General features: G+C 36.9%; 1 protein-coding gene and 1 long non-coding RNA gene across 2 annotated transcripts in view; one reads left to right on the top strand and one right to left on the bottom strand.

Annotated features, from left to right (window-relative positions):
• The window catches only part of LOC117228812 (uncharacterized), a 48,350-nt gene extending 39,391 nt beyond the window's left edge, over positions 1-8,959 (top strand). Inside the window, exons 2-3 of the long non-coding RNA XR_004492377.2 lie at positions 8,063-8,170; positions 8,337-8,959. This is a non-coding gene — a long non-coding RNA (uncharacterized LOC117228812). The remainder of the gene's footprint in view (positions 1-8,062; positions 8,171-8,336) is intronic.
• Positions 1-20,612, bottom strand: part of LOC117228809 (lachesin) — a 196,246-nt gene that overhangs the window by 162,815 nt on the left and 12,819 nt on the right. The window lies entirely within an intron of this gene.

The raw sequence follows: 20,612 nt of genomic DNA, 5'->3' as shown, positions 1-20,612 counted from the left end.
CTTCGAACAAAATTCTAGCACGAATATTTGACAACGTCAAGACCGATTAGTTTTTACAAATAAAGATCTAACGTGAATAATCGATGACGTACAGAAAAAATTCCTTTTCTCATAAATAGCTTTGGTATTAATATTGCTTACCGGTTAACTCTTTCGCCACTGTCGGGACACGTATTACCTGCATGCAGCGGCGAACGAGGGTTAACAAAACATGAAACCGCGGGCAAACGATGAAAGACCGACATCGGTTCGCAAAAGTTCCCGGATATTTAGCTAGATCGTGGCAAGATTCAAATAACACCGACTCGAAACTTCGCGACGATTGATTTAATCGAAAACTTGTCGGTGGGTGGGGGGGGGGGAAGAGGGAGGGGTCGAACGCATTGAATTCCCGATTCCGGTCGTACCAGCAGCGGTACCATTACTAATGAATCATTTCCAACTTCGAACACAACGGCGGAACGGAACGTAGACGAATGTTCCAGTTACTATTGCCGATCGTACAGTTTCGCCGGGCCGAAAAAAAAAAATATATGATCGATCACGGCGAGTTCCACGCCGTGCCTGGAACGGCGAAAATAAATTTGGCAAACGGTCCATTTCCCCCGAGGAACCCGGGAAATTCATACCGGTTGCCCGCGCGTTCAAGTTTTCTTAATAACAGAAACCCGGTTATCCAGCACGCTTCGCGAAGTATGCGCAACCGCTATTCGCGCGATCCTTTATGCTGCGATTTGCTACCGTGACACGACGATCCCGAATTTCGCGCGATATGAATTTTCTTCGTTAAACAGAACTCGGCGTTTCGATCGCCGCCGCACGCGCCGCTTTCTTATTTCTCCTTCCGGGGAAATGGAAGTGATATAAAATTAGATTCCGTACTTTTTCGGGGAAATATAACGAAAATACCAAATTCTGTTTTTACACTGGACTGGTTCCATATCCTTGAAACCTGCAAAAGTATAGCTAACATGAGAAGATTCATACAACAAACTTTGTTAGGTGTCTTTATAGAAAGCCAAATTTGTTCATCTAATCCTACGATATTATATAAAAGCACGTTCACTTTTTTATATTCGAATTTGATATAATAGTAAAAGCAGCTCCGAAAGTTAATCTAAAGTTAATCTTCTAATGTTTGTTGACAAAAGCATTTTAGAAAATTACGGTTGATGGAAATATTTGTTCTTAAAATTAAAATGAAATAACATTTTTAGAGCCGTGCTAAATCGAATGAAATCGTGTGAAAAGAAAATTGAATTTATTTAGTAATAAATTGATTCAGTAATAAATTGATTCGGTAATGAATTTATTCGGTAATAAATTGATTCGGTAATAAATTGATTCGGTAATAAATTTATTCAGTAATAAATTTATTAAATAATAAATTTATTAAAAATAAAAGTATTCGTTCACATATGTATGTATGTATGTAATTAACTGGAGTTCATTTTATCTGCGACAACTATTGTTTCGTTCGATCTCCGTCATGTTTTATGAACGCTTGTATACATTTGCATATTTATTTTTTATCTTAATAATAAATAAATGGTCACATCGGAATATATGCAAATGTAAACAAACGTTCATAAAACATGATGGAAATCGAACGAAACAATAGTCGTCGCCAGATAAAATAAACTCCAGTTAATTGCACACATACGCGGACGAGTGTTTTTGTTTTCGTTTACTCATTACAGAACGAGAAAATTGGACAATGATCGCAGTAAGTTCAATTACCTCCGTCACAATGAAACATCCAGAAATGAATGGTGAATGTTTCTATACACAGGAAGTTAAAAAAGGAGCATTCGATATTTATGTGGTATATAGGACACGCTGTAGTGAGTAAAAAAAGCCATTGGCGAACGTAGGTCGAAAGGTCAACCGTTCCTGAGATATAAACATTTCTGTTTGATAGCATCGTGATCGACTTTGCTGCTGACCTTTCGCAACGGAATCCAACGTGCTTGCCGAATAATTCGTCAGAGATGTGGAATTTTCAAGAGTGTTCGCAATTCTGTAAGAAGAAGATGCCTAATTTGCATAGAAATCGAGAGAGGACACGTGGAAGATCTTCTGTAAATATCGAAAAATCAATAGTAAGACAATCATGATGCTAGCAAACAAACATGTTTACATCTCAGAAACGATTGACCTTTCGGCCCATGTTTACTAAGGCTTCTCGACTGAGTTACAGTGTGACCTGTACAAAGTGTCCCATAATTATGTTAATACCTCGAAAGAGATGATTCCTGAGGTTATTTCAAGTAACTTTTTCCTTTGCGAAAATACAATCTGCTGCTTCGTTTACGAGTTATTCACGAGAAACAGTGACCAATGAGAGGCGAGATCAGCTGGCGCGAGGCGGCCGAGCCAGTGGGCAGAACTGGCCGTCGCCCGCTCGTTGGCTCGACCGCCTCGCGCCAGCCGAGCTCGTTTCTCATTGGTCGGCGTTTTTTTGTTAATAACTCGTAAACGAAGCCGCGGATTGTATTTTCGCAAAGGAAAAAGTTACTTGAAATGACCTCTGGAATCACCCCTTTCCAGATGTTAACATAATTATGGGACTCCCTGAATACCGTACAAATATTGAATGCTTTCTTTCAACACCCTGTATAAGCGTGAGGCACAAAACAATTTTTTCCGTAGTTCGATCGAGTTTTATAATGAAGTAACTCAAACAAGTGATCCGCCCGACCATCGCTAGCTGTTTCTACTTGACCCGACGTTCGGCAACAATGACAGTGATTTCACGAAATAATTTTATGCAATTCAATTATCACCGTCGACATGCTCGATGCACGCATGTCCAATAAATTTTTACGAATCGTGTAAACGTAGTTTTGTATTCGTTCGGAAATATATGAAGGTAATTTCGTCGATAAATTCGAAATGAAAAAGTTGAGCAGCACTTGCATTATACGAATGCCATTAATCTAAAATGCCCATTAGCGGAATCATATATTTCCATGTATGATTCGATCGATTGCATCGCGCGTAGGCATCGAATCGTCAGAATTAACAAATTTGATCGAAACGGTTCAATTACATTTCTCTCTGATAATGATAATTTGTATGCGCGTTATTGTTTAGAAATTGCTCTACTGCCAAATTGTTTGTATTTTCTATCACAAATAGAAATAAGAAAATGAAATCACAAATAGAAATAAGAAACTAAAATCACAAAAAGAAATGAGAAAATAAAATCACAAGTAGAAATAAGAAACTAAAATCACAAATAGAAATGAGAAAATAAAATCACAAGTAGAAATAAAAAATAAAATAACAAATAAAAATAAGAAAATAAAATTGCAAATAGAAATAAGAAACTAAAATCACAAAAAGAAATGAGAAAATAAAATCACAAATAGAAATAAGAAAATACAATCACAAATAGAAATGAGAAAATAAAATCACAAGTAGAAATGAAAAATAAAATAACAAATAAAAATAAGAAAATAAAATTGCAAATAGAAATAAGAAACTAAAATCACAAAAAGAAATGAGGAAATAAAATCACAAATAGAAATAAGAAAATAGAATCACAAATAAAAATGAGAAAATAAAATCACAAGTAGAAATGAAAAATAAAATAACAAATAAAAATAAGAAAATAAAATTGCAAATAGAAATAAGAAACTAAAATCACAAAAAGAAATGAGGAAATAAAATCACAAATAGAAATAAGAAAATAGAATCACAAATAAAAATGAGAAAATAAAATCACAAGTAGAAATGAAAAATAAAATAACAAATAAAAATAAGAAAATAAAATTGCAAATAGAAATAAGAAACTAAAATCACAAAAAGAAATGAGAAAATAAAATCACAAATAGAAATAAGAAAATAGAATCACAAATAGAAATATGGCAGTGAAATCACAAGAAGAAATAAGACAACGAAATCCTGAATATAAATAAGGGTTAAGAAAGGTATTAGTCGATTATAGAATAGAAAGTTTGCAACTTCTCTTTATCTATAAAAAGTATTGTTTCGCACACCGTGAACGTTACCGCGCGAGTAGCAGCGTTTCTGTAGACCGCACGCAAAATGAAATTTCTTCGTCAAAGTTTCAATTAACTGAATTGATTCGATGGAATTGTTCGTACTGAGTGACTTTTATCCGAGAGAAATCAGTTGTCCGAGAACGGCGCGCGTGTAGCCTCGGCTTAAACGTTCAAAGTAACACGCGGAATTGTGAAAATTAAATTTCACATATGTACTCTCAGTTCCATATTGATTGAAGTAAATCACTTCGCTCCCTTACCGCTCTCACCGTAAATGTACATTCAGGTCCCGTTTGCGTAATCTGCGCAATCCGAGAATAATATCTCGACGAGGCGAAACAAGAAAAAGTTTACCAACATTTCTCTTTCATGCTTCTCCCTTAATTTTTTACTTCAGCTTGCATTGTAAAAAGTTGCGAATTATTTGCTGCGAACTGAGAGAATAGAGTTTGGAGAAATCGTGGAATATATTTATTATTTATGCGAACGTATAATGCGTTATCGTATCCGGCAAGGTATAAATGGTTTAATGTTAACGGCAAGTGTAACAATATAAATTGTAAATCGAGAACGGTCGTATTTTTGGCAGAGATTGATATGAAACGTTGTCCGCGTTTTTATTAACAGTTGCATGCAGACTCTAGAATTATTAATTGAACATTTATATGTAACAAAAGCCGGTATTAATTTGATACAGAGCAATTTTTCAGGAAATCTAGACCTTTCGAAATCTGTCGAAAAAATGTTCAAAAAAATGAATAGAACAATACAGTAAAAAATAACAATAAAAATATCTATACTGACACGATGTTTTACATAGAACAGCGGAACGAATAAAATAACTAACTGATCAATTGCAAAGTTATAGTTACGTGTTTGTTTCGCATTGTTTCATACACGTACTTGCGTCTCTGCCATTGCGAGCATTTTGTACACTATTTCTTCGTACTTATTCAATTCTCTGCTGCGTTCAGTGGAGAAGTATACTATTTGCACTGTTCTTGTACTATTTACACACTTTCTACGCGGTCTTCTTGAAGGGAGTAAATTTGTTTAAAATGCTCCAAAGCTTTTAAATAGGATAAAGCTTTCACAATTGCGATGACCACCCGGTCTTTTAAATCCTTTTTCCTGGAGAAAATGCAGCTATAACTTTTGAAGCGTACCTGAGGTTATTATACCCTCGGAAAGTACACTTTCCCAAGCACATTTTTCCGCAGATTGCAGCAAACTGCTGTTTAATATGTCGAGGACACTGATGCATTCCAACAATGTAGAACAGTTTTAACGCGTTCACTGTCCGATGCGTTTACTGCGAGACCCAGTTATAATTTACTTAAATAATACGTGTTTCAAATATATATAAGGAATTTAATATAACATATAAAAATGCAATAGTTGAAATACATAAATTTCTTCTGTTCTTCTCTTTTCAATAGAAAATTTTTATCGTGCACAAACTCTGTCTGCAAAATGAGAAATTGGAGACCAATTTTCGTACACCAATTAAATTTAAAGTAAAATTTATTTTTAATTGCATTACATCATATTTCATTGTATTTTCACTTGGGCATTTTTTCGCAAATGCATTCATAACGAAGTTATGATCTAAAACGAATTTCGTCGACCACCCTGTATATCGACAACAAAAGATAGAGCTGACAACAGAAGAAAGAGGTCATGGAAAAAGAAAGAATAAACGGTGCATTGCGCAGAAATGCGACACGAGTCGTCAAAAACGTGTCTTTGAAAACCGTCGAATTTTTATTTTGCGACATTTCTCAAGATCGCGCGGAGTTCCAAAGAGAATCGAGTGTTCCTAACGCGATACGCGGTATGTTACAATAACGTGCCTAAATATGCTCGGCATGCGAGGTAGGTTCGCCAAACGTATGTTAGCGGGGAACGCGTTAATAGACGCGAACCCATCCGTTTGCACGATAATAACTGGGCGAAATTTCTAAAGAACGTGCATACACGCTGCAACAGACGCGATCTACTCGATCCCCTCTATCAAAGATCCGCGGTTTATTCCAGGGAAAACGGGTGTCAGGGAACGGAAAGGTGCCACCGCGAAATTTCTGCGCAAAACCGCACGACGGTACCACGCAATATGCCAAAGTGATTGCCAGGAGCATCGCGGATACCTCGAAATCGCGTTGGATGCTACTGACTAGAGGAAACTGAGGACATTCCTCATGCGAAAGACAGAAGCGGTTGCGCTGATTCCACAAGATTTCACAAAACAATAATCGAATTTCAAACGACAGCGTGCAAATCAAACTGCTGTGTTCCGTATGTTCGAAGATAGAACGCGTGAATAATGTTATAATTGAACTGCGAATATTATGCATTTCTGACGAAAATGAGAAGCTTCAATTGATTACAATTATTAACCCGAGAAAGATAACCTACGTCGCAGAGGCGCCTGCGAAGACTGTTGATTTTTGTTAATTTTTCATAGAGGTCTAGTGATTTAAGTTTAAAATTACTTAAAATATAAAAAAATATAATATAAATGCATTTTATTTTTACAATAATGCCAAACCTTTAAAATGACTAGATTAACTTAAATAAATATCCATTGTTAGTATAAAATTGACGCCTTAGAAAAGCATGCGCCTCTGAAGCGTATGGTTATCTTTTACGTACGTTGTCATATGGTTATCTTTCTAGGGTTAAGGAAATAAATACATTAGTTAAAATAAACATAGTTAAAATATTAATATTACATAGTTAAAATAAACAATATATTTCTGACACAACCAGAGCGTGAAAACTGTAAAATTACAATAAAGAAACTCTTCGATTACAAAATGGTAGTTGAATAGTAAATTGTTACGCTAAATTGCAACAAATCTGTAACTTCAAAGTTACAAAGTCATGTAAAGGATTAATCCACTTAACACATTGGAGTCACCTTCCGTTTCAATCGTTTAGAGTAGCACTGAATTATTCAAAAAACGCTTCTTTGCAAAATGAAGTTCGTAAAATCTTGCGAGATGCATCTCTTAATTTAGAAGTCGCCAGTTGAAATGAAATTTGGCAAACATGTGTTGAATCAGGTAATTTTGAATACCGTATATGTGCAGATTTATAAAATGCAAGATGTCGTACGAATTAACAAAATCCAATATCATTCTTACTGTCATTTTACAGTGAATGATTTTCCAGTTGGAGAAGGAAACTTTTCTTCGGTTTGAATTTTTCTTAAATAACGTATGAAAATGAGAGTTTGCTCCAACGATTTGGATTTTTTTTTTATTAAATGTAAATGTGGCGAACATACCAACAGTGATAGGATGCGAACTCCTCTTTCTCCCTCCTTCTCTCTCTTTTTCTCTCTCTTTTACTCTCTCCTCGTCTCTCTTCTCCCACGTCGGAAATTTTCAATCGACGGGACAAGCACGAAGCATTTGAGATTAACACATTGATGACCGATCACGAGTTAACAAGTGTTCTTATGCCCAGACGTTGTAAAATAGCCGGTCAACAATGTGTTAAATGTAGCTTGCGGTGAACTCCGGTTTACAAACGTTTTCCTTATCATCGACAGCCGATGTTATTTGTTGATCAAATCGGTAAAGCTGCGATCTAACATAATTGATGTTATTTGTCACAAATAGAAACACAACTGAATAATTCTCTGCACTACGAAATCGGAAAATATTATTCGCGCACTAACGCTAAACCTGCCAAACAGTAATAGTATCTGGCGTGCGTTGCTTTATACAAGTGAGAAGATCGAATTCATTTAGATTTTGTAAAGTTTTTGTTATAAAAATTGTTTCAATAATGTAATTAATCCATTCGAGCATTTTCCATGAAAGAGTCTGCAAAGTTTGCAGAATTGCAAAATAAAGGAACAGTTATTTTGACCGCAGTAGGTTTAGTACTGGTTTTTGCTAGCGGGGAAGACTTAGTTAGACTGTACTGTTAATTGCTTTCACTGCACTCTGTCTTTCGGTGACTCGGTAAATATCTGAAGGATCTTTCGTGTGGACAGTTCATTGTACACATATAGATTGATCCGATTCCGTATTAAATTTCAGGTATCCCCTGGGATAAGAATAACCTTGTCATCCTTCGATGGATTCTTGGGATTAGGAGTACGGTAACTATGCGTGGATCTGCGAGAATGGATCATGCGCTGGTCACGGGTATGTAATTATAAAAATAATAATTGTGCACAATTGCATGGAATATATCATCTGGTTTAAAGCATTAATAAACAAAGTCACCAGAATATAATAAAATTGTAAAGTACACGTGATAATAGACTGTGCTCGACAAAGTAAAGGGTTAACGACGACGTACTTTTTCCAGGCAAAGGCAGTATATGTACCAAATTGAATAAACATTGTACATTTTCACTTTCCCTCTTCGTAGTAAGAGGATTTATGGAAGAGCGATAAGAGAATTTCTGAAATCGATTACCGATGTACAGTATTTATTATTGCTATTAATTTATAAGTCAGATTTACGAGATCACAAATAACCCTGGCTCGGAGCGGCGCCGAGTGCACGTGCCGCTGACAAGGCGCAACAAGAGCACGGAAATGTTCAGACAACAGGCTGCGAAATGTTTCAAAAATTCTTTCATAAAATAACTGATGGGACATAACGAGCACCTGTATCAACCGTTTGTGAATCGATACAAATTGATGATGTTATCTCCGGGTGTCTCGGGTATTACGCGTGTACACATTTCTCCGCGGATGATTCTGGCATTGTATCGTACGCAAACTTGGCAAATTCTACAAATATACCCTCTGGTGTATCGAGAGCACGATCTAGAACATACGGACATGGAGATGTCATGTTCTCGATAATGCAACCACGATCACTACATTGTTCCTGTAAAAAAACTAACGCGACGTTTTGCTTCTAGTTAGATACAGACAGGTTATAATATTCTCTTTTACTGTTTCAATATCAGCACTGGTCAGCGAGCATTGTACGTACAGTTTTATTATCATTATGTACAGTATTATTATTATATCTTTTTTATTTAGTATCAATAATAATTGAACCGTTTCGAGCGAAAGCGATGTAAGCCGATATTTCGCTACGTTGATTGAATATTATTAAATCATATTTAATTTAATATTTGTAATCAAGTATGTAGCAATATTAACTGGTATTGGAAACGTTTAAGCAATGTGTTTATTGAAATGTGTTATTGTGGAATCTAATACATTGTCGTCGAACGTACAAATATTCTAAGAACTTCCATACAACAGTCTCGTATGAAAAAGTACATATTAAAAATTCTAGATACTACAGATGTCACTAATTATTAATTAAATATTTGTTCAGTGAAGCAGATATACGTTTAAGGAAAATTCCACAGTTTTACCTGCTTCACTGCCGCCATCAACAGAGGCCATTTTTCAGTAACAGTGGGGTATGTACTTAATAAATCTGATTTAATCCGAGCCCGTAAAAAGTTATCTTACAGCCGTTGTTACAGCCCGGTGTTGACGGAAATAAACAAACGAATTCAAGCGATTGCAGTAATTATTAATAAAAATTCTTGGAATTTTAGGCGCGGCGCGCAGCCAAAGGATTCGTCCTGGACGCGGAGGGAATATGTTTTACGATCGGCGCGAACGATACCGGTATAAAGGGTCCGAAGAAATCTGCGAAGTAAAATGAAAGAAGAATTCGCGGAGGAACGGAAATTTTGCGCCTGATGAAACAGAGAATCCGCAGTGGCACGGCGGATGTAACGCGAGGTACGCCTTCCCTCTTATCTCTCGTTCGCCATCCTTAAAAGCGGCCGTAAAATGTTTAACGTGTCCCCATAAAGATTCCACTCGGCCGAAAATATTAAAAAATACGTCGGCGTAAAATGTGTCCGCTGCGACGGGGCATCCTTATCGGACCGGAGAAATTAGACATTGCTTGTAACGAAGCTTATTGCCGTTGGAACTTTCACGTAAAGGCGGAACAAAGTCGCGCGATGTAAAATTATGCGAATCGGCTACGGCGGACCGCCGCCAGCAAATTCGGAAACGGATGCAGTTTTCCTCGGTGGAACTGTAAAGTTCGCACGACCTTCGGAAAACTTGCCAGAATTATTCAGGGCCCTCTAAAGCGAGATGTAACTCCCCCGGTAAAAATAATTAATTAATTTCCTTCTCCACCCTCCCCCCGACCCTTTACAGTCAGTCACAAAAGGCTATGTACACCGGCCAAGTTTCGAACACTCCCGACAATGAAGCTAAGTTTTTCGACGTTCTATGGACAGTAATTAATTCTTCAGAATTAGGCGGATTCTAGGCGGCACGGCTTTTACAGATTTGTTAGCAGGAAATTATGATTACGGCGGAAATTGGGGCACGTGGAAATCTATCAAAATCAAGTCTTAATGATCGGTCTCATAATTTTCTATTCGCAAACTTTTGAGATGATTGAGACTCTTTCTTTCTGGCGCGAATCTTCGATGAAAATCGATACATTTCTTTTTTGCATTTTTTAGAAGATCTTTTACGTTCGAATTCTTAAAATTAAGAATAAAACTTGAAATGCGTTTTCCTAAAAAGTATGACCGTGATGTCTCAAAATCTCCGCAACCAATTGCCTTCAAAATTTAGGTGCACATTCGGTTACACTTGTGCCTACAGCCGAATAATCGTGTCTCTTCTTCTCGAATTGTCCACTTTTGTTTGCAAGTTGAAGGAAAATCAAGGAGAATTTACTGTACACGCGAACGAAAATCAGCAATGAAAATTTTAGCGAGGACTCAATTAAAGCCGGGCGTGCATTAACAAACGCAAACAACGGGTTGAAAAATGTTGGTAGTTTAAGAAGTAATGAAATCGTTATCGCGGAGATTGCTCAGAAGTGGTTTGAAGGGTTCGGAAGTGGACGTAACAGCGTAGAGGATAATCCGCGTTCCTGGTTGCGCCGTAATTTAACAACGACGCTTTGGCTATTCTAGTGGATGCGGAGCCTGAACCAACACTGATCAGATTGCGGAGAAGTTGAATTCTTTCAATGGGGGTACCACGTAATGGAAATAGCTAACCGTATCAAAGATTCGGGTATATTGGCAACCTTATAACTTCTTCGAAACGAACCCGCAACAAAGAATGAACCATTCTCACTTCACCCAACTATATTATAATTAGGCCGCCGGACTTTCCTACAAGAACAAAATTGCTTGCGTCGATTGCGAGAAACGGCAGTCCAATAGAAATTGCCTACTTGTCTCTGTTTTAGTTAATTAATATCGTTTCATTTATCTGATAAATATTATTATAATATAATATATATATATATATATATATATATATATATATATATATAATAATTATCAGATATACATACATATATACATATACATATATCTGATAAATTAAATACAAAATAATTTATTAATTATAATTTATTTTTTATATATTTTTATATTTATTATATAATAATATAATAAAAATAATAATAATATATTTATTATATATATATATATATATATATATATATATATATATATCTGATAATAATTATTTATATGATAAATATTCAAACCAGTACTCGTATAACAATAATTTTCCTGCAACTGATCTCTCGCACATTTATCGATTCAATTACAATATTTTGCAATAATAGACGTATCCTTAATAGAGATTATATTATCCTAAAAAATCAGGTGCAAACAATGAATGCGTTTATATGTAATTTTGCAGTTACATTTGTTTCTGTTGCGAAAAATTTCTACGAGTTTATTAATAAAAACTAGTTTCTCTATTTGAGCTACGAGATAACAAGCCAATATTATCATACATACGTTCTCGTATAATTGTAATTTCACGACGTACTTTCACAAAAAAATCTTACGCGTTCGCGTAAGAATTCGCGGTCCACGAGCACCTTGCAGATATCCCGTCGCATAATACAGTTATGTAATACCCAATTTCATCGCGATTCGCATTCGCGAACAACGGGGACTGTAACAATTCTTATTATTAAATTCAGGGAACAATTTGCTTCGTTACATAGCAGAATTCCGAAGAGCTGGAAGCCTTATTATCCGCCGGCTTTATCGGTTTCGTATTACAGTGGCGCCGGAAGTATTAAGATACATTTGCGCGTCTTATTTTGTTGACAGTGGGATTTAGTTGTTTCGCATAAAGTTCAATAAAATCTCGCTCGGCGGAATTAATAAAGCGGAAACTTGTTTCCTAACCGAAGTGCACACCGTATATACGTGCGTTTATGTGTGTGTGTGTATGTGTGCATGTACACCGTCGTTGTCTTTAACATGCGATTCTCTGAACAAGGGCCTCCCCAACACAGGCGAACCGTAATATCGAGCGATATTAAATTTCTTCATCAAGATTCTCATTAACCAGTCAGTCTTCATTCGCGAGCTGATCGATATTATAAAAAGAAGTGTCCAATCGGAAGCTTGAACAACGCTGGATTGCGATACAATGCTAGACAATAGATTTTAGAGGGCCGTCAACGGGAATCAAGCCGCGTGATTATCGAGCAAGTCGAAACGGAAAACGTTCAAGATGATTAACTCTCGAACAGCTAAAGTTGTAATTAAGACAAATTCCAGCTCCGCTGCCGCGGGGTAATGAAAGCATTCTTCGGAGACTGTGCGAATACTTCTGAGAGAACCGATTTTCAAGATCCATTGTTTCCGAAAAATCAGTTCCGTCGGTTTTCGGATTTCTCGAAACGGAATATCGTCGAAACACTGACGGTATGATTAGTGTAGTAGTATTTTGTGGTACTATACAAATAAATAAGTAAAATGAAGCGCACGGTACGCAGAATAAAAACCATAGTGAATTATAAAAAACGTAAGTCAGATGAAAATGTTTTTTTCTTCGACAATTTTAATAAGTAGGCTGCAGATGTTTGCAATTATATACGCATTCATATGCTTTCTACAACTCAAAATGGTAGAAAGATTTAACAGATTTTGAAATGTCAATAGAGATAATTTATAATCTACTAAAATTATTTTGCATAAAAATTCGTAGTCTATTTGATAGTTATTCTCAAATTTATGTGATGTTTTGACGGTTTCGTTTTCGACCTAATTATTTCCCTAAACAATTTATGATATTCATAGTCCGATAATAACTAAACTACAATATTTTTTAGTTTATATGAAATTGAAACAAGTACAAAAATATATAAGAAAATATAACATTTCGGATGGTTAGAATCCGTACTGAATATTAAGCTGTCCGAATAAATTATAAATTTCGATTTTTCATATAGTCATTTAACCATGATTTCGAAAAACATAAAATAACCATTCAGTGTCGTCAGCCAGTCTGTGTGCTGTCGCATAGAGAACAGCGTAATATAGACTGCGTTTGTGGATTGCGTGTCAAACTTTAGTCTGATTAGTTTTCCTAGAATAAGTTGGTTGCCGTGGCGATTTAAAATCAAAACGCCAGCGTGCTTTCAATTAAATAATATCAATTAATTTCAACATATTCATTTTACTATTTTAAAAGCGGTTTTCGAAGTTGACAAAATTGTGATTTTTATTTAATATAGTATCATCAGATTGTTCATTAAAAATTAACGAAAATTGTGAATCTGCTGTACGAAATTGAATTCAGAGCTTATTGTTGTTCATTGTTACTTACGAAACAATTGAAGCACAATTCTCTGTACGAAATGTTAACGCAAATATTCGTTTTGAACGCTTACCGTTGATGCAATTTGAGAATTTTATTAGATACTGCCTTATTTTTCACGAAGATAATTTCGTGTAAAATAATGATCGTGTAAGTTGATTTAATGTAAATAGTTCCCCGTAATATCTTACCCCGTACCTTCGGGTAAAAGCGGTGAACACACGCAGTCACGAATACGATATTCGAAAGCACGCCTGCTCCATGAATTCTCAAATTCGATTTTCTCGAACACGAAGTTTCATAAGTAAAACTTATATTGCACGTTTTCGATTTATTTCGCTCGCGCAGAAATCCCTTTTGAGTCCACGAAAATAACGTTGCGCGGTGTGTAGTTTTAATATTCTCAAAAAAAACACGCGCACATTTTCTTAAATCTCGCGGAAAAACTTGACCGACGATTCAACCGCATAAACGAGAAATGCTATCTAAATACGTATTACTTGGAAAATTCTTCCTTCGTGAATCGTTGCATTTCGAGATTTTATAACAATCATTTTCCACAAAAATTCGAAAATACTCGTTCCACTTACAAATACAAAAATAATCATTCTACTTAGAAGTTCAAAATGCAGAAATATAGGCACACACCATTAATTTCGTTGGACAATAGTGTGTGAATGTATTTAATATAATTAAAAAATTAATATCTTGTTTGGATTAATTTTAATTGTAAATGTTACGCATTCGTAATAAAAATGGATAGAAGAATCACGAAACGCTAAATTAAAGAAGCTTAGAGAAACTTAAAAATTGACGACATTTAAATTTAATAAAAATTAAAAAATTTTATTAAATTAAGACGGAAAATTTAATTTTCCATTTCCAGTTAAATGGACGAACCTTGACACTGCGATCGCTCGCAAGCCGGTGTTAACATTCGTCATCGACGTTCTAGCGAACGCGCGTCGCTTCGCCCGGCCAAAGAGCCGTCGGGCGCAAAGGTTAAATACATACAGAAAGATGTTCGTTTGCATAAGAATTGCGCGGCGTTATGAAATCGATCGGTGAAATCCAATTCTCGTTAGACCGCGGAACCGATTCCGATTGTCTCGGCTGAAGAAAAACGCGGCCGTTGCGGTGAGCGCCGGGCACGCAGCGTTACAAATTTTACCGCGCGACAGAAATAAATTTGACAGGCCGAAGCACCCCCATTTACACGTTCTCGAGGTCCGGGAAATTCATACCGGGCCCGGCATCGAAGTTTTCTTAATAACGAATCCGGAATTCTGACTTGTTCCGCGGAAGTAGGTCGCCGCAGCGTCGTCGACGTCGCATGGCGATTTCCCGCGGTCGAGTCGCACACCTTCGCTTTCTTACCCTCTGAACTCTTTCTTCATCCCTCCAGCCACGCCACCCCCGCCGGCGCTTCCGCCGCCGCACGTTCGAGCATTTACCACGAAAACTGGCATCTTATAAAAATATCGCCATAATGAAGAATTTCTTCGCTGACAGTTAATTGAACATGTGGGCTATTATTTATTTATTTATAATATTTGTTATTTCTTCATACAAAACTCTTCATATTGTTTGTGATTCTTTCATTTATATTAATTGAGTTTAATGTCTTTCGAGTTATATCGAATTCAATTAATCATTAAATTAATCATTTGCTGAGCATTAGTTGCTAATTTGTTTGACACTTGGATGTTCAATATATGCATTTTATAATTATAGTTTTGTTTACAAATATTGTCAAAAAGTAGATTCTGCGACTGTTAAATGTTGAAAAGTTGGACATAAACGTATGATTTTAGACAAAAAATAATTTTCATCGCGTTTTCGGCGTAAATGCAGAACCGTGCGCCGTCAACCCTTCCATCCTTTTCCTTTCTCTCTCTAAGTACCTTCTGTATCGCCGCAAGATAAACTGTTGTCTTATCGTACAACTTGTTCTCATGTGCGAGCTGCTCCGCGCGCGCATAAACGAGTGCGGAAAAGTTACCCTTCCGCGGGACGCCGAGAGCTCGGAAAAAAGCTCCTGCTACCCTCGAATGTTCACTGCGCAGGGCGCATCGCTGACAGTCACAGGTTAGGTGCCGGAAAAACTCCGAGGAATTTGTCGCGCGAATTTCACGCCGGTACTCAACTTTCTTGGTGCTCGAGGATCGATTTCGAAATCAGCGTTTACGAGCGTAAAATTGAATATTGTTCCGCAGAATTTAACAGTTAAAAAAAGTGTAACAAGGAGCGCGGAGCCACCTTTGTTCGTACGATTTTTATTCAGGTGTTGCGCGATGCTTCCGTTCGTATTTATCTGCACGAAAAAAAGTAAAAAAACATGGCGCTTTTCTGCTGTTCCATTGAAAGTAAACTACACAGTTTATTTCAGGATAAATACATCGCAACGTTTTAACGCATTTGGCAAATTGACTCCCGTGATTTCTCTTTCGATTCTTTGCGTACGCGTAGACCAGACGTATCGATGTCTTCTTTTGTGCGCGAGTTTTGTAAATATTTGTGATAGCACTTCGGTATCGTTCGTGGAATGTTTGCAGGGTAAAAACGTTTCGTTTTTGCTTCGCGCGATTTGTCATTTTGACGAGACACGTTCCTGTGCTTGCTTTTTGAAGGTAACTGGACACGTAAGTAGACCACGGATTTTGATGAAAAATAAAAATTGTCCGAGTCTCTGATCGCGAGGATCTTAGAAGTTGAATAGATACGTCTTTGCCCTTTTAATAATTTCAATGGATTGTACAGAAAATAAAAATATTCTCAAGTTCTTTCGATGGCTTTGCGATTTCCTTTTTGACCTAATTATTTTTATCGATACTGTACAAAATTTATGGTCTACGCGTACAGATTATTTTTGATATTTCTTCTTGAAATCGACATGACAACATATGTCGCGAGAACAATATAACAATGAAAGTAACATTAATTAATTAAGTTACATTGTGCAGAAACAAAAAATAGTACATTTTCGCTAACATGTTGATACACACACACACATAGTAACCAGCAAGTGTTCGGTAAAGTTTTAATGTACAGTAAATACTGAATTTTTGCCAGAATTTGAAAATAGCGAATTTATGCCGGAATTTTAAACAAACGAATGCCCGCCGGAATTTAAAATAGCAAAATGTTCGCTTGCACGAAAAGTCTGAAATTGTACTTGTTACACATGAAGTAACTCCGGCCGGAACTGGCCATAGTTTCTCAGGCGTAGCTTTGCAAAAACATTCGTTATGGACAAAGAGGAGTGGTAGTCACGAAGGGACAGCTACGGATTGTAAGATAAATGCGGCAAAAATTCCCATCTAACATCCTTTATTTTTTGACCGGGTCTTAGGGGCGGTTTCCTCGGTTCGCTAACGCCCTTCTGAATTTAACCCTCGCACGATCCTCGGGAACTGTTACACAAAAGATCCACCCCTAATATTTCACCCAGTTTCACTTCACATTTTCATTCAACAGATTGTGCTTTATTCATAATTTCGTACGCCCCGCGCGCATTATTCCAGAAAATATTCGAACTTTCGCCGAAATATTAGGTCACGTACAGACCTTCGTGCGAAACAGAGATCGGCCACCACGATTGCAACAAACTGTGAAGTAAAATAAAAGACTGTTCAAGAAAACTTTTCACTTTTCTGCTCTTCTAAACTAGCATTTCCAGTTCTATCAACAGAAAATAATAATAGTAAGCAAAGAAAGCGGAGAACTATCAACATACCATCAAAAATTGGCAGAAATTCATGTTCGTTTTGTAAATCTAAGTTCACGTATGTATACGTAACACAATGTACATTAATTGTTTCTAAAGTTGAAAGAAAAGCACAAATTACATTAGCTATTTATAAATGAAATTAGGAGCGATTAATTTCTAATATTAATATTTAGGATTCTCTATCAACGATAAATGAGAATATTAAATACGCTGCAAATGTTTGTGTAATTATAGATATTTTAAATTACTAATAATAAATTATAATCATTTTAAATTTATAACATTTTATGCAAATTTTGGATAAACGAAAGCCTATACATTAACGAACAGTAAGATACTCTTACTGTTCGTTAATGTATAGGCTTTCGTTTATTCAAAATTTGCATAAAATGTTATAAATTTAAAATGATTATAATCTATTTCATTTATACTCCTGCATTTGCAACGAAAATCATAAATATTTAATGAACTTATCCGTAGCACATTAACGAATTTCCAATTACAAAATCCACTAGATACCCGTGTACACGTATACGGCAAAAAGTTTTCCCCTCATTTTCAGTGTAACGAGATAATCTTTAGAACCGTGAATTTGTACAAAAATTCGCAATCTAATGATGAACGCGGTGAAACCATGGAAGTGAAATACAAAAGCGTCAAAAATTCAGTTTGCTAATGAACTCTCGCGTCTGCGATAAAAACCATAATATAAAATTAACTTGTCCGCAGCATATTAACAAATTCCCAATTACCAAATGCAGTAAATATTCGCAAATGTGGAGAGCTATCGAAACCGTTTGCGGGAGGCTTCGTGTACGAGCAGAAAGAGAGAGAGAGAGAGAGGTGAGGGAGAGAGAGAGAGAGAGAGAGAGAGAGAGAGAGAGAGAGAGAGAGAGAGAGAGAGGGCAAACCGCTCGCGGATAGAACGACTGCGTGGCATGTTTCTATTTTGCATGCGATTCGAGAACTCACTGGCCGGAAATTTTCTCTATGGCATTTTGTCGAAGAAAGCAACACGTGGTACGTAACATTGCCAATTAACGTTATTGCGGTTCCCCGTTGAATTTAGATCCTCGGCCCGAGCGTGCTGTATTTCTTTCGTAACGACTTCCGCTAAATTCGCCTTATAATTTCGGGGAACACTTATCTCATCCTTGCTGGCCGATTCCGACATTAATTTTCGAGCGGGGTTTCGCGTACAATACCGCCGCATTGATTTTTTATACTGTGCTCGACGCGTGACCCTTGTGTGAATTGTGTAATTTCGTGTGCGCGGCGGGGCAGGGGAGGGCAGATTGAAGCAACGTGAACGGAGATTAATAAGTAGCCCGCTGGTATTCGGCGTTTTAACTTTCTTCATGTCGGACAATAACTCTCGCGTACGAAAACACGTGATTTACACGTCAAAGAACGAACACGCTGAAAGCAATCCCTTTTACAAGCGAACGCGATGAATAGAAACTCGCAAGCCAATCGCGTTGATAAAATTGAAATAATTCCTGCCTCTGGCAACCGTCCATTCATTTATGCGACAACCGTCTGATTTTATACAACGGCCGCCGTATAATTCGCCGGTTCTTGTCCCAGATTTTGACAATGTTGCGAAAGCTATTTTTATTCGAAACTTGTAACGCGAAACCTTTTAACGGAAACGCCGCGGCGCGGCGCGGCGGCTCGGTTCGGACTAGTTAATTCGTGCGAGACCTGTGATTTTTGCATTTATCGCTACATTTATTCTGATCACATTAATATTGCACCGAATAAAAGCTTTAAATTGTTGACCGTACACGATGGCCGAAATTTCCGCGAGGCCGCTCCCGAAATTTCGATAAAATCTTATAATTGTTTCATAATCGTGAAAAAATAATGCACAGATAGAATATTTATTTGTAAATGAAAACGTGCATTTACGTATTCGATAGAAATCACAAAGTACAATGACACCGAGAAATAATCGTTCGGTTCAATTTTCTTCGTGCGAATGTTTCTACATTTATTTATACATAGTTTTGAAGCACGACGATACGCTTCGATTCGCGTTAACTAAACAATATGTATAACGACTGAATATAACAATTTCCATGTAAGATTGGCTATTTGTAATCTTTGTTGTTAACAAAAATATATAGTCAATGCGTATTAACCGAGCGGCGCGATCAGTTGTTAAAAGTTTAGAGATCGCAAATTAGATTTCCAGTCCGATGGGGACGAGCAGCGGAATAAGAAGATCGTAGAGTTTGATCTTTGCACGCGTCAGATATATTCATAAGGCATGCGGAGAAGAAAATGTCTGGACGTAGATCCCTTAGGATTATCGAGGTTCAGAGATCGGATAAATAGGAAATGCAACCAGTAAGACCTTTCTAGTGAGAACTTGAACCGCCTCGCCGCTAAGAACTTCACAATAAAACTTCGAATCGTTCCCGATACGGTAAAACCTAGTTTTCTATGAAAGTTTGTTTATCGGTTAACTTTTTGACACTTTCTTCCTGCCGTCCACGCGTATTATCCGATCCGAGAATATTTCAACATCAAATATAACAGCATCTGCATGCGCTGCGCCAAATTAAAGAATTTTATTCGTTGATAAAGAATAGCGCGATACTCGAGCTTGCTATTAACCCTTTGCACACGAGTGGTTGGTTATTCTGAGTTTTGAGTTATTCAAAAATTTGTTATGTCACGCTCCAAGATAATGTTCAGACTGTCAATGTTTATATTTATAAAAGCTGTTAAAAGTGTAGTTGCGGTATGAATCACAAAACTCAATCCCGTGTGCTTAAAATGCAGCAAATTTTGGATTTAGAATGGAAATGTCTTCGAGTGCAAAAAAAATTGTTTCTATTTTTTTGTTAGTACAGTTCAGCATCAAAAGCAGATGGAAAAGTGAAAATGCTGTCTTCGTTGATACATTCAAACTTTAGGGAGTCACAGGGAGTCGGAAAAATTTACTTCGCGGCTCAAACAACCATAAATTTGAAGATTGCAATCTCACTTTTGCAACGGCGCCATAAAATTTGATGCACGACTTTTTGTTGCTGTTTTATTGCACTTTGAATGGAAAGTGCGGGCCGGTCCGCATGACCGGCGGTCTTCCGTGCAAAGCGGTCCGATGAATTCGAATTTGTACCACTAAATTTTTGGCGAAATCCGCCGTACACCTCCGTAGATAATATCGTTGCATAAATATACGGTGCACTAAACACGGACAGCACACGGCACGCGGAGATCTGTGCAACGTTGTTCTAATATCAGCGGCCG

The sequence above is a fragment of the Megalopta genalis genome, chromosome 12 (genome assembly GCF_051020955.1).
Source record: "Megalopta genalis isolate 19385.01 chromosome 12, iyMegGena1_principal, whole genome shotgun sequence".
NCBI lineage: Eukaryota > Metazoa > Arthropoda > Insecta > Hymenoptera > Halictidae > Megalopta > Megalopta genalis.
This window is presented reverse-complemented; position numbering and strand designations above follow the sequence as displayed.